This window comes from Ambystoma mexicanum, chromosome 4q (genome assembly GCF_040938575.1).
Source record: "Ambystoma mexicanum isolate Mex_15411 chromosome 4q, UKY_AmexF1_1, whole genome shotgun sequence".
In the NCBI taxonomy this organism is placed as follows: domain Eukaryota; kingdom Metazoa; phylum Chordata; class Amphibia; order Caudata; family Ambystomatidae; genus Ambystoma; species Ambystoma mexicanum.
In genome coordinates, this window is record NC_090928.1 from 526835961 (window position 1) to 526846494 (window position 10534).

Genomic DNA, 10534 nt, shown 5'->3' on the forward strand with positions numbered 1-10534 from the left:
TGTGTTTTCTCCACTTTATTTTATAGTAAGATGATACATACTTTTTCTTTTACAGTGAATACATTAAGGTGTGGTATTGCCCCATTACACATCATCCAGACATGCATTCATATATTGCATGTTAACAATGAAAATATTGCAAATATTGTAAAGAGACTTTCAATTTCTATTTTTTTGGTCAAAAAGCACTAAAATTTTAGTTGTTTTCGCCCAACGTGGGGCTCGAACCCACGACCCTGAGATTAAGAGTCTCATGCTCTACCGACTGAGCTAGCCGGGCTCCTTTAGATGCCTATAGTTTTCTTCCCTATCCCTGCACTGCCGTTTTCCACAGATAGGATGCTGTGTAATCATAGGCTCTGGTGGAGTTTGGAAAGAAAATACACATCAGCCAGAGGCAGAAATAGTCTAAGAAAGTATCAAACACAATTACCAGTCAATATCAGAACGCATTGAAGAATATCAGGAAATAGCCGATTAAACCTGTGTGGAAAAAAGTCTTATTTGTGTTTTCTCCACTTTATTTTATAGTAAGATGATACATACTTTTTCTTCTACAGTGAATACATTAAGGTGTGGTATTGCCCCATTACACATCATCCAGACATGCATTCATATATTGCATGTTAACAATGAAAATATTGCAAATATTGTAAAGAGACTTTCAATTTCTATTTTTTTGGTCAAAAAGCACTACAATTTTAGTTGTTTTCGCCCAACGTGGGGCTCGAACCCACGACCCTGAGATTAAGAGTCTCATGCTCTACCGACTGAGCTAGCCAGGCTCCTTTGGATGCCTATAGTTTTCTTCCCTATCCCTGCACTGCCGTTTTCCACAGATAGGATGCTGTGTAATCATAGGCTCTGGTGGAGTTTGGAAAGAAAATACACATCAGCCAGAGGCAGAAATAGTCTAAGAAAGTATCAAACACAATTACCAGTCAATATCAGAACGCATTGAAGAATATCAGGAAATAGCCGATTAAACCTGTGTGGAAAAAAGTCTTATTTGTGTTTTCTCCACTTTATTTTATAGTAAGATGATACATACTTTTTCTTCTACAGTGAATACATTAAGGTGTGGTATTGCCCCATTACACATCATCCAGACATGCATTCATATATTGCATGTTAACAATGAAAATATTGCAAATATTGTAAAGAGACTTTCAATTTCTATTTTTTTGGTCAAAAAGCACTACAATTTTAGTTGTTTTCGCCCAACGTGGGGCTCGAACCCACGACCCTGAGATTAAGAGTCTCATGCTCTACCGACTGAGCTAGCCGGGCTCCTTTGGATGCCTATAGTTTTCTTCCCTATCCCTGCACTGCCGTTTTCCACAGATAGGATGCTGTGTAATCATAGGCTCTGGTGGAGTTTGGAAAGAAAATACACATCAGCCAGAGGCAGAAATAGTCTAAGAAAGTATCAAACACAATTACCAGTCAATATCAGAACGCATTGAAGAATATCAGGAAATAGCCGATTAAACCTGTGTGGAAAAAAGTCTTATTTGTGTTTTCTCCACTTTATTTTATAGTAAGATGATACATACTTTTTCTTTTACAGTGAATACATTAAGGTGTGGTATTGCCCCATTACACATCATCCAGACATGCATTCATATATTGCATGTTAACAATGAAAATATTGCAAATATTGTAAAGAGACTTTCAATTTCTATTTTTTTGGTCAAAAAGCACTAAAATTTTAGTTGTTTTCGCCCAACGTGGGGCTCGAACCCACGACCCTGAGATTAAGAGTCTCATGCTCTACCGACTGAGCTAGCCGGGCTCCTTTGGATGCCTATAGTTTTCTTCCCTATCCCTGCACTGCCGTTTTCCACAGATAGGATGCTGTGTAATCATAGGCTCTGGTGGAGTTTGGAAAGAAAATACACATCAGCCAGAGGCAGAAATAGTCTAAGAAAGTATCAAACACAATTACCAGTCAATATCAGAACGCATTGAAGAATATCAGGAAATAGCCGATTAAACCTGTGTGGAAAAAAGTCTTATTTGTGTTTTCTCCACTTTATTTTATAGTAAGATGATACATACTTTTTCTTCTACAGTGAATACATTAAGGTGTGGTATTGCCCCATTACACATCATCCAGACATGCATTCATATATTGCATGTTAACAATGAAAATATTGCAAATATTGTAAAGAGACTTTCAATTTCTATTTTTTTGGTCAAAAAGCACTACAATTTTAGTTGTTTTCGCCCAACGTGGGGCTCGAACCCACGACCCTGAGATTAAGAGTCTCATGCTCTACCGACTGAGCTAGCCGGGCTCCTTTGGATGCCTATAGTTTTCTTCCCTATCCCTGCACTGCCGTTTTCCACAGATAGGATGCTGTGTAATCATAGGCTCTGGTGGAGTTTGGAAAGAAAATACACATCAGCCAGAGGCAGAAATAGTCTAAGAAAGTATCAAACACAATTACCAGTCAATATCAGAACGCATTGAAGAATATCAGGAAATAGCCGATTAAACCTGTGTGGAAAAAAGTCTTATTTGTGTTTTCTCCACTTTATTTTATAGTAAGATGATACATACTTTTTCTTCTACAGTGAATACATTAAGGTGTGGTATTGCCCCATTACACATCATCCAGACATGCATTCATATATTGCATGTTAACAATGAAAATATTGCAAATATTGTAAAGAGACTTTCAATTTCTATTTTTTTGGTCAAAAAGCACTAAAATTTTAGTTGTTTTCGCCCAACGTGGGGCTCAAACCCACGACCCTGAGATTAAGAGTCTCATGCTCTACCGACTGAGCTAGCCGGGCTCCTTTGGGTGCCTATAGTTTTCTTCCCTATCCCTGCACTGCCGTTTTCCACAGATAGGATGCTGTGTAATCATAGGCTCTGGTGGAGTTTGGAAAGAAAATACACATCAGCCAGAGGCAGAAATAGTCTAAGAAAGTATCAAACACAATTACCAGTCAATATCCGAACGCATTGAAGAATATCAGGAAATAGCCGATTAAACCTGTGTGGAAAAAAGTCTTATTTGTGTTTTCTCCACTTTATTTTATAGTAAGATGATACATACTTTTTCTTTTACAGTGAATACATTAAGGTGTGGTATTGCCCCATTACACATCATCCAGACATGCATTCATATATTGCATGTTAACAATGAAAATATTGCAAATATTGTAAAGAGACTTTCAATTTCTATTTTTTTGGTCAAAAAGCACTAAAATTTTAGTTGTTTTCGCCCAACGTGGGGCTCAAACCCACGACCCTGAGATTAAGAGTCTCATGCTCTACCGACTGAGCTAGCCGGGCTCCTTTGGGTGCCTATAGTTTTCTTCCCTATCCCTGCACTGCCGTTTTCCACAGATAGGATGCTGTGTAATCATAGGCTCTGGTGGAGTTTGGAAAGAAAATACACATCAGCCAGAGGCAGAAATAGTCTAAGAAAGTATCAAACACAATTACCAGTCAATATCCGAACGCATTGAAGAATATCAGGAAATAGCCGATTAAACCTGTGTGGAAAAAAGTCTTATTTGTGTTTTCTCCACTTTATTTTATAGTAAGATGATACATACTTTTTCTTTTACAGTGAATACATTAAGGTGTGGTATTGCCCCATTACACATCATCCAGACATGCATTCATATATTGCATGTTAACAATGAAAATATTGCAAATATTGTAAAGAGACTTTCAATTTCTATTTTTTTGGTCAAAAAGCACTAAAATTTTAGTTGTTTTCGCCCAACGTGGGGCTCGAACCCACGACCCTGAGATTAAGAGTCTCATGCTCTACCGACTGAGCTAGCCGGGCTTCTTTGGATGCCTATAGTTTTCTTCCCTATCCCTGCACTGCCGTTTTCCACAGATAGGATGCTGTGTAATCATAGGCTCTGGTGGAGTTTGGAAAGAAAATACACATCAGCCAGAGGCAGAAATAGTCTAAGAAAGTATCAAACACAATTACCAGTCAATATCAGAACGCATTGAAGAATATCAGGAAATAGCCGATTAAACCTGTGTGGAAAAAAGTCTTATTTGTGTTTTCTCCACTTTATTTTATAGTAAGATGATACATACTTTTTCTTCTACAGTGAATACATTAAGGTGTGGTATTGCCCCATTACACATCATCCAGACATGCATTCATATATTGCATGTTAACAATGAAAATATTGCAAATATTGTAAAGAGACTTTCAATTTCTATTTTTTTGGTCAAAAAGCACTACAATTTTAGTTGTTTTCGCCCAACGTGGGGCTCGAACCCACGACCCTGAGATTAAGAGTCTCATGCTCTACCGACTGAGGTAGCCGGGCTCCTTTGGATGCCTATAGTTTTCTTCCCTATCCCTGCACTGCCGTTTTCCACAGATAGGATGCTGTGTAATCATAGGCTCTGGTGGAGTTTGGAAAGAAAATACACATCAGCCAGAGGCAGAAATAGTCTAAGAAAGTATCAAACACAATTACCAGTCAATATCAGAACGCATTGAAGAATATCAGGAAATAGCCGATTAAACCTGTGTGGAAAAAAGTCTTATTTGTGTTTTCTCCACTTTATTTTATAGTAAGATGATACATACTTTTTCTTCTACAGTGAATACATTAAGGTGTGGTATTGCCCCATTACACATCATCCAGACATGCATTCATATATTGCATGTTAACAATGAAAATATTGCAAATATTGTAAAGAGACTTTCAATTTCTATTTTTTTGGTCAAAAAGCACTAAAATTTTAGTTGTTTTCGCCCAACGTGGGGCTCAAACCCACGACCCTGAGATTAAGAGTCTCATGCTCTACCGACTGAGCTAGCCGGGCTCCTTTGGATGCCTATAGTTTTCTTCCCTATCCCTGCACTGCCGTTTTCCACAGATAGGATGCTGTGTAATCATAGGCTCTGGTGGAGTTTGGAAAGAAAATACACATCAGCCAGAGGCAGAAATAGTCTAAGAAAGTATCAAACACAATTACCAGTCAATATCCGAACGCATTGAAGAATATCAGGAAATAGCCGATTAAACCTGTGTGGAAAAAAGTCTTATTTGTGTTTTCTCCACTTTATTTTATAGTAAGATGATACATACTTTTTCTTTTACAGTGAATACATTAAGGTGTGGTATTGCCCCATTACACATCATCCAGACATGCATTCATATATTGCATGTTAACAATGAAAATATTGCAAATATTGTAAAGAGACTTTCAATTTCTATTTTTTTGGTCAAAAAGCACTAAAATTTTAGTTGTTTTCGCCCAACGTGGGGCTCGAACCCACGACCCTGAGATTAAGAGTCTCATGCTCTACCGACTGAGCTAGCCGGGCTCCTTTGGATGCCTATAGTTTTCTTCCCTATCCCTGCACTGCCGTTTTCCACAGATAGGATGCTGTGTAATCATAGGCTCTGGTGGAGTTTGGAAAGAAAATACACATCAGCCAGAGGCAGAAATAGTCTAAGAAAGTATCAAACACAATTACCAGTCAATATCAGAACGCATTGAAGAATATCAGGAAATAGCCGATTAAACCTGTGTGGAAAAAAGTCTTATTTGTGTTTTCTCCACTTTATTTTATAGTAAGATGATACATACTTTTTCTTCTACAGTGAATACATTAAGGTGTGGTATTGCCCCATTACACATCATCCAGACATGCATTCATATATTGCATGTTAACAATGAAAATATTGCAAATATTGTAAAGAGACTTTCAATTTCTATTTTTTTGGTCAAAAAGCACTACAATTTTAGTTGTTTTCGCCCAACGTGGGGCTCGAACCCACGACCCTGAGATTAAGAGTCTCATGCTCTACCGACTGAGCTAGCCGGGCTCCTTTGGATGCCTATAGTTTTCTTCCCTATCCCTGCACTGCCGTTTTCCACAGATAGGATGCTGTGTAATCATAGGCTCTGGTGGAGTTTGGAAAGAAAATACACATCAGCCAGAGGCAGAAATAGTCTAAGAAAGTATCAAACACAATTACCAGTCAATATCAGAACGCATTGAAGAATATCAGGAAATAGCCGATTAAACCTGTGTGGAAAAAAGTCTTATTTGTGTTTTCTCCACTTTATTTTATAGTAAGATGATACATACTTTTTCTTCTACAGTGAATACATTAAGGTGTGGTATTGCCCCATTACACATCATCCAGACATGCATTCATATATTGCATGTTAACAATGAAAATATTGCAAATATTGTAAAGAGACTTTCAATTTCTATTTTTTTGGTCAAAAAGCACTAAAATTTTAGTTGTTTTCGCCCAACGTGGGGCTCAAACCCACGACCCTGAGATTAAGAGTCTCATGCTCTACCGACTGAGCTAGCCGGGCTCCTTTGGGTGCCTATAGTTTTCTTCCCTATCCCTGCACTGCCGTTTTCCACAGATAGGATGCTGTGTAATCATAGGCTCTGGTGGAGTTTGGAAAGAAAATACACATCAGCCAGAGGCAGAAATAGTCTAAGAAAGTATCAAACACAATTACCAGTCAATATCCGAACGCATTGAAGAATATCAGGAAATAGCCGATTAAACCTGTGTGGAAAAAAGTCTTATTTGTGTTTTCTCCACTTTATTTTATAGTAAGATGATACATACTTTTTCTTTTACAGTGAATACATTAAGGTGTGGTATTGCCCCATTACACATCATCCAGACATGCATTCATATATTGCATGTTAACAATGAAAATATTGCAAATATTGTAAAGAGACTTTCAATTTCTATTTTTTTGGTCAAAAAGCACTACAATTTTAGTTGTTTTCGCCCAACGTGGGGCTCGAACCCACGACCCTGAGATTAAGAGTCTCATGCTCTACCGACTGAGCTAGCCGGGCTCCTTTGGATGCCTATAGTTTTCTTCCCTATCCCTGCACTGCCGTTTTCCACAGATAGGATGCTGTGTAATCATAGGCTCTGGTGGAGTTTGGAAAGAAAATACACATCAGCCAGAGGCAGAAATAGTCTAAGAAAGTATCAAACACAATTACCAGTCAATATCAGAACGCATTGAAGAATATCAGGAAATAGCCGATTAAACCTGTGTGGAAAAAAGTCTTATTTGTGTTTTCTCCACTTTATTTTATAGTAAGATGATACATACTTTTTCTTCTACAGTGAATACATTAAGGTGTGGTATTGCCCCATTACACATCATCCAGACATGCATTCATATATTGCATGTTAACAATGAAAATATTGCAAATATTGTAAAGAGACTTTCAATTTCTATTTTTTTGGTCAAAAAGCACTAAAATTTTAGTTGTTTTCGCCCAACGTGGGGCTCAAACCCACGACCCTGAGATTAAGAGTCTCATGCTCTACCGACTGAGCTAGCCGGGCTCCTTTGGATGCCTATAGTTTTCTTCCCTATCCCTGCACTGCCGTTTTCCACAGATAGGATGCTGTGTAATCATAGGCTCTGGTGGAGTTTGGAAAGAAAATACACATCAGCCAGAGGCAGAAATAGTCTAAGAAAGTATCAAACACAATTACCAGTCAATATCCGAACGCATTGAAGAATATCAGGAAATAGCCGATTAAACCTGTGTGGAAAAAAGTCTTATTTGTGTTTTCTCCACTTTATTTTATAGTAAGATGATACATACTTTTTCTTTTACAGTGAATACATTAAGGTGTGGTATTGCCCCATTACACATCATCCAGACATGCATTCATATATTGCATGTTAACAATGAAAATATTGCAAATATTGTAAAGAGACTTTCAATTTCTATTTTTTTGGTCAAAAAGCACTAAAATTTTAGTTGTTTTCGCCCAACGTGGGGCTCGAACCCACGACCCTGAGATTAAGAGTCTCATGCTCTACCGACTGAGCTAGCCGGGCTCCTTTGGATGCCTATAGTTTTCTTCCCTATCCCTGCACTGCCGTTTTCCACAGATAGGATGCTGTGTAATCATAGGCTCTGGTGGAGTTTGGAAAGAAAATACACATCAGCCAGAGGCAGAAATAGTCTAAGAAAGTATCAAACACAATTACCAGTCAATATCAGAACGCATTGAAGAATATCAGGAAATAGCCGATTAAACCTGTGTGGAAAAAAGTCTTATTTGTGTTTTCTCCACTTTATTTTATAGTAAGATGATACATACTTTTTCTTCTACAGTGAATACATTAAGGTGTGGTATTGCCCCATTACACATCATCCAGACATGCATTCATATATTGCATGTTAACAATGAAAATATTGCAAATATTGTAAAGAGACTTTCAATTTCTATTTTTTTGGTCAAAAAGCACTAAAATTTTAGTTGTTTTCGCCCAACGTGGGGCTCAAACCCACGACCCTGAGATTAAGAGTCTCATGCTCTACCGACTGAGCTAGCCGGGCTCCTTTGGGTGCCTATAGTTTTCTTCCCTATCCCTGCACTGCCGTTTTCCACAGATAGGATGCTGTGTAATCATAGGCTCTGGTGGAGTTTGGAAAGAAAATACACATCAGCCAGAGGCAGAAATAGTCTAAGAAAGTATCAAACACAATTACCAGTCAATATCCGAACGCATTGAAGAATATCAGGAAATAGCCGATTAAACCTGTGTGGAAAAAAGTCTTATTTGTGTTTTCTCCACTTTATTTTATAGTAAGATGATACATACTTTTTCTTTTACAGTGAATACATTAAGGTGTGGTATTGCCCCATTACACATCATCCAGACATGCATTCATATATTGCATGTTAACAATGAAAATATTGCAAATATTGTAAAGAGACTTTCAATTTCTATTTTTTTGGTCAAAAAGCACTAAAATTTTAGTTGTTTTCGCCCAACGTGGGGCTCGAACCCACGACCCTGAGATTAAGAGTCTGAGCTAGCCGGGCTCCTTTGGATACCTATAGTTTTCTTCCCTATCCCTGCACTGCCGTTTTCCACAGATAGGATGCTGTGTAATCATAGGCTCTGGTGGAGTTTGGAAAGAAAATACACATCAGCCAGAGGCAGAAATAGTCTAAGAAAGTATCAAACACAATTACCAGTCAATATCAGAACGCATTGAGGAATATCAGGAAATAGCCGATTAAACCTGTGTGGAAAAAAGTCTTATTTGTGTTTTCTCCACTTTATTTTATAGTAAGATGATACATACTTTTTCTTTTACAGTGAATACATTAAGGTGTGGTATTGCCCCATTACACATCATCCAGACATGCATTCATATATTGCATGTTAACAATGAAAATATTGCAAATATTGTAAAGAGACTTTCAATTTCTATTTTTTTGGTCAAAAAGCACTAAAATTTTAGTTGTTTTCGCCCAACGTGGGGCTCGAACCCACGACCCTGAGATTAAGAGTCTCATGCTCTACCGACTGAGCTAGCCGGGCTCCTTTGGATGCATATAGTTTTCTTCCCTATCCCTGCACTGCCGTTTTCCACAGATAGGATGCTGTGTAATCATAGGCTCTGGTGGAGTTTGGAAAGAAAATACACATCAGCCAGAGGCAGAAATAGTCTAAGAAAGTATCAAACACAATTACCAGTCAATATCAGAACGCATTGAAGAATATCAGGAAATAGCCGATTAAACCTGTGTGGAAAAAAGTCTTATTTGTGTTTTCTCCACTTTATTTTATAGTAAGATGATACATACTTTTTCTTCTACAGTGAATACATTAAGGTGTGGCATTGCCCCATTACACATCATCCAGACATGCATTCATATATTGCATGTTAACAATGAAAATATTGCAAATATTGTAAAGAGACTTTCAATTTCTATTTTTTTGGTCAAAAAGCACTAAAATTTTAGTTGTTTTCGCCCAACGTGGGGCTCAAACCCACGACCCTGAGATTAAGAGTCTCATGCTCTACCGACTGAGCTAGCCGGGCTCCTTTGGATGCCTATAGTTTTCTTCCCTATCCCTGCACTGCCGTTTTCCACAGATAGGATGCTGTGTAATCATAGGCTCTGGTGGAGTTTGGAAAGAAAATACACATCAGCCAGAGGCAGAAATAGTCTAAGAAAGTATCAAACACAATTACCAGTCAATATCAGAACGCATTGAAGAATATCAGGAAATAGCCGATTAAACCTGTGTGGAAAAAAGTCTTATTTGTGTTTTCTCCACTTTATTTTATAGTAAGATGATACATACTTTTTCTTCTACAGTGAATACATTAAGGTGTGGTATTGCCCCATTACACATCATCCAGACATGCATTCATATATTGCATGTTAACAATGAAAATATTGCAAATATTGTAAAGAGACTTTCAATTTCTATTTTTTTGGTCAAAAAGCACTAAAATTTTAGTTGTTTTCGCCCAACGTGGGGCTCAAACCCACGACCCTGAGATTAAGAGTCTCATGCTCTACCGACTGAGCTAGCCGGACTCCTTTGGATGCCTATAGTTTTCTTCCCTATCCCTGCACTGCCGTTTTCCACAGATAGGATGCTGTGTAATCATAGGCTCTGGTGGAGTTTGGAAAGAAAATACACATCAGCCAGAGGCAGAAATAGTCTAAGAAAGTATCAAACACAATTACCAGTCAATATCCGAAC

The 10534-nt window shown here is 38.0% G+C and overlaps 10 non-coding genes across 10 annotated transcripts; all 10 read right to left on the minus strand.

The window, feature by feature from the left end:
- Window positions 1–207: 207 nt before the first annotated feature.
- Window positions 208–280, minus strand: TRNAK-CUU (transfer RNA lysine (anticodon CUU)). The gene has a single exon. It is a non-coding gene; the product is annotated as a tRNA-Lys (tRNA).
- Window positions 281–1217: 937 nt separating this feature from the next.
- TRNAK-CUU (transfer RNA lysine (anticodon CUU)) lies at window positions 1218–1290 on the minus strand. The gene has a single exon. It is a non-coding gene; the product is annotated as a tRNA-Lys (tRNA).
- A 432-nt stretch (window positions 1291–1722) lies between these two features.
- Window positions 1723–1795, minus strand: TRNAK-CUU (transfer RNA lysine (anticodon CUU)). The gene has a single exon. It is a non-coding gene; the product is annotated as a tRNA-Lys (tRNA).
- A 432-nt stretch (window positions 1796–2227) lies between these two features.
- On the minus strand, window positions 2228–2300 carry TRNAK-CUU (transfer RNA lysine (anticodon CUU)). The gene has a single exon. It is a non-coding gene; the product is annotated as a tRNA-Lys (tRNA).
- A 1442-nt stretch (window positions 2301–3742) lies between these two features.
- Window positions 3743–3815, minus strand: TRNAK-CUU (transfer RNA lysine (anticodon CUU)). The gene has a single exon. It is a non-coding gene; the product is annotated as a tRNA-Lys (tRNA).
- Window positions 3816–5257: 1442 nt separating this feature from the next.
- TRNAK-CUU (transfer RNA lysine (anticodon CUU)) lies at window positions 5258–5330 on the minus strand. Its single transcript has one exon. It is a non-coding gene; the product is annotated as a tRNA-Lys (tRNA).
- A 432-nt stretch (window positions 5331–5762) lies between these two features.
- Window positions 5763–5835, minus strand: TRNAK-CUU (transfer RNA lysine (anticodon CUU)). The gene has a single exon. It is a non-coding gene; the product is annotated as a tRNA-Lys (tRNA).
- A 937-nt stretch (window positions 5836–6772) lies between these two features.
- Window positions 6773–6845, minus strand: TRNAK-CUU (transfer RNA lysine (anticodon CUU)). Its single transcript has one exon. It is a non-coding gene; the product is annotated as a tRNA-Lys (tRNA).
- Window positions 6846–7782: 937 nt separating this feature from the next.
- Window positions 7783–7855, minus strand: TRNAK-CUU (transfer RNA lysine (anticodon CUU)). The gene has a single exon. It is a non-coding gene; the product is annotated as a tRNA-Lys (tRNA).
- Window positions 7856–9282: 1427 nt separating this feature from the next.
- On the minus strand, window positions 9283–9355 carry TRNAK-CUU (transfer RNA lysine (anticodon CUU)). The gene has a single exon. It is a non-coding gene; the product is annotated as a tRNA-Lys (tRNA).
- Window positions 9356–10534: the final 1179 nt, after the last annotated feature.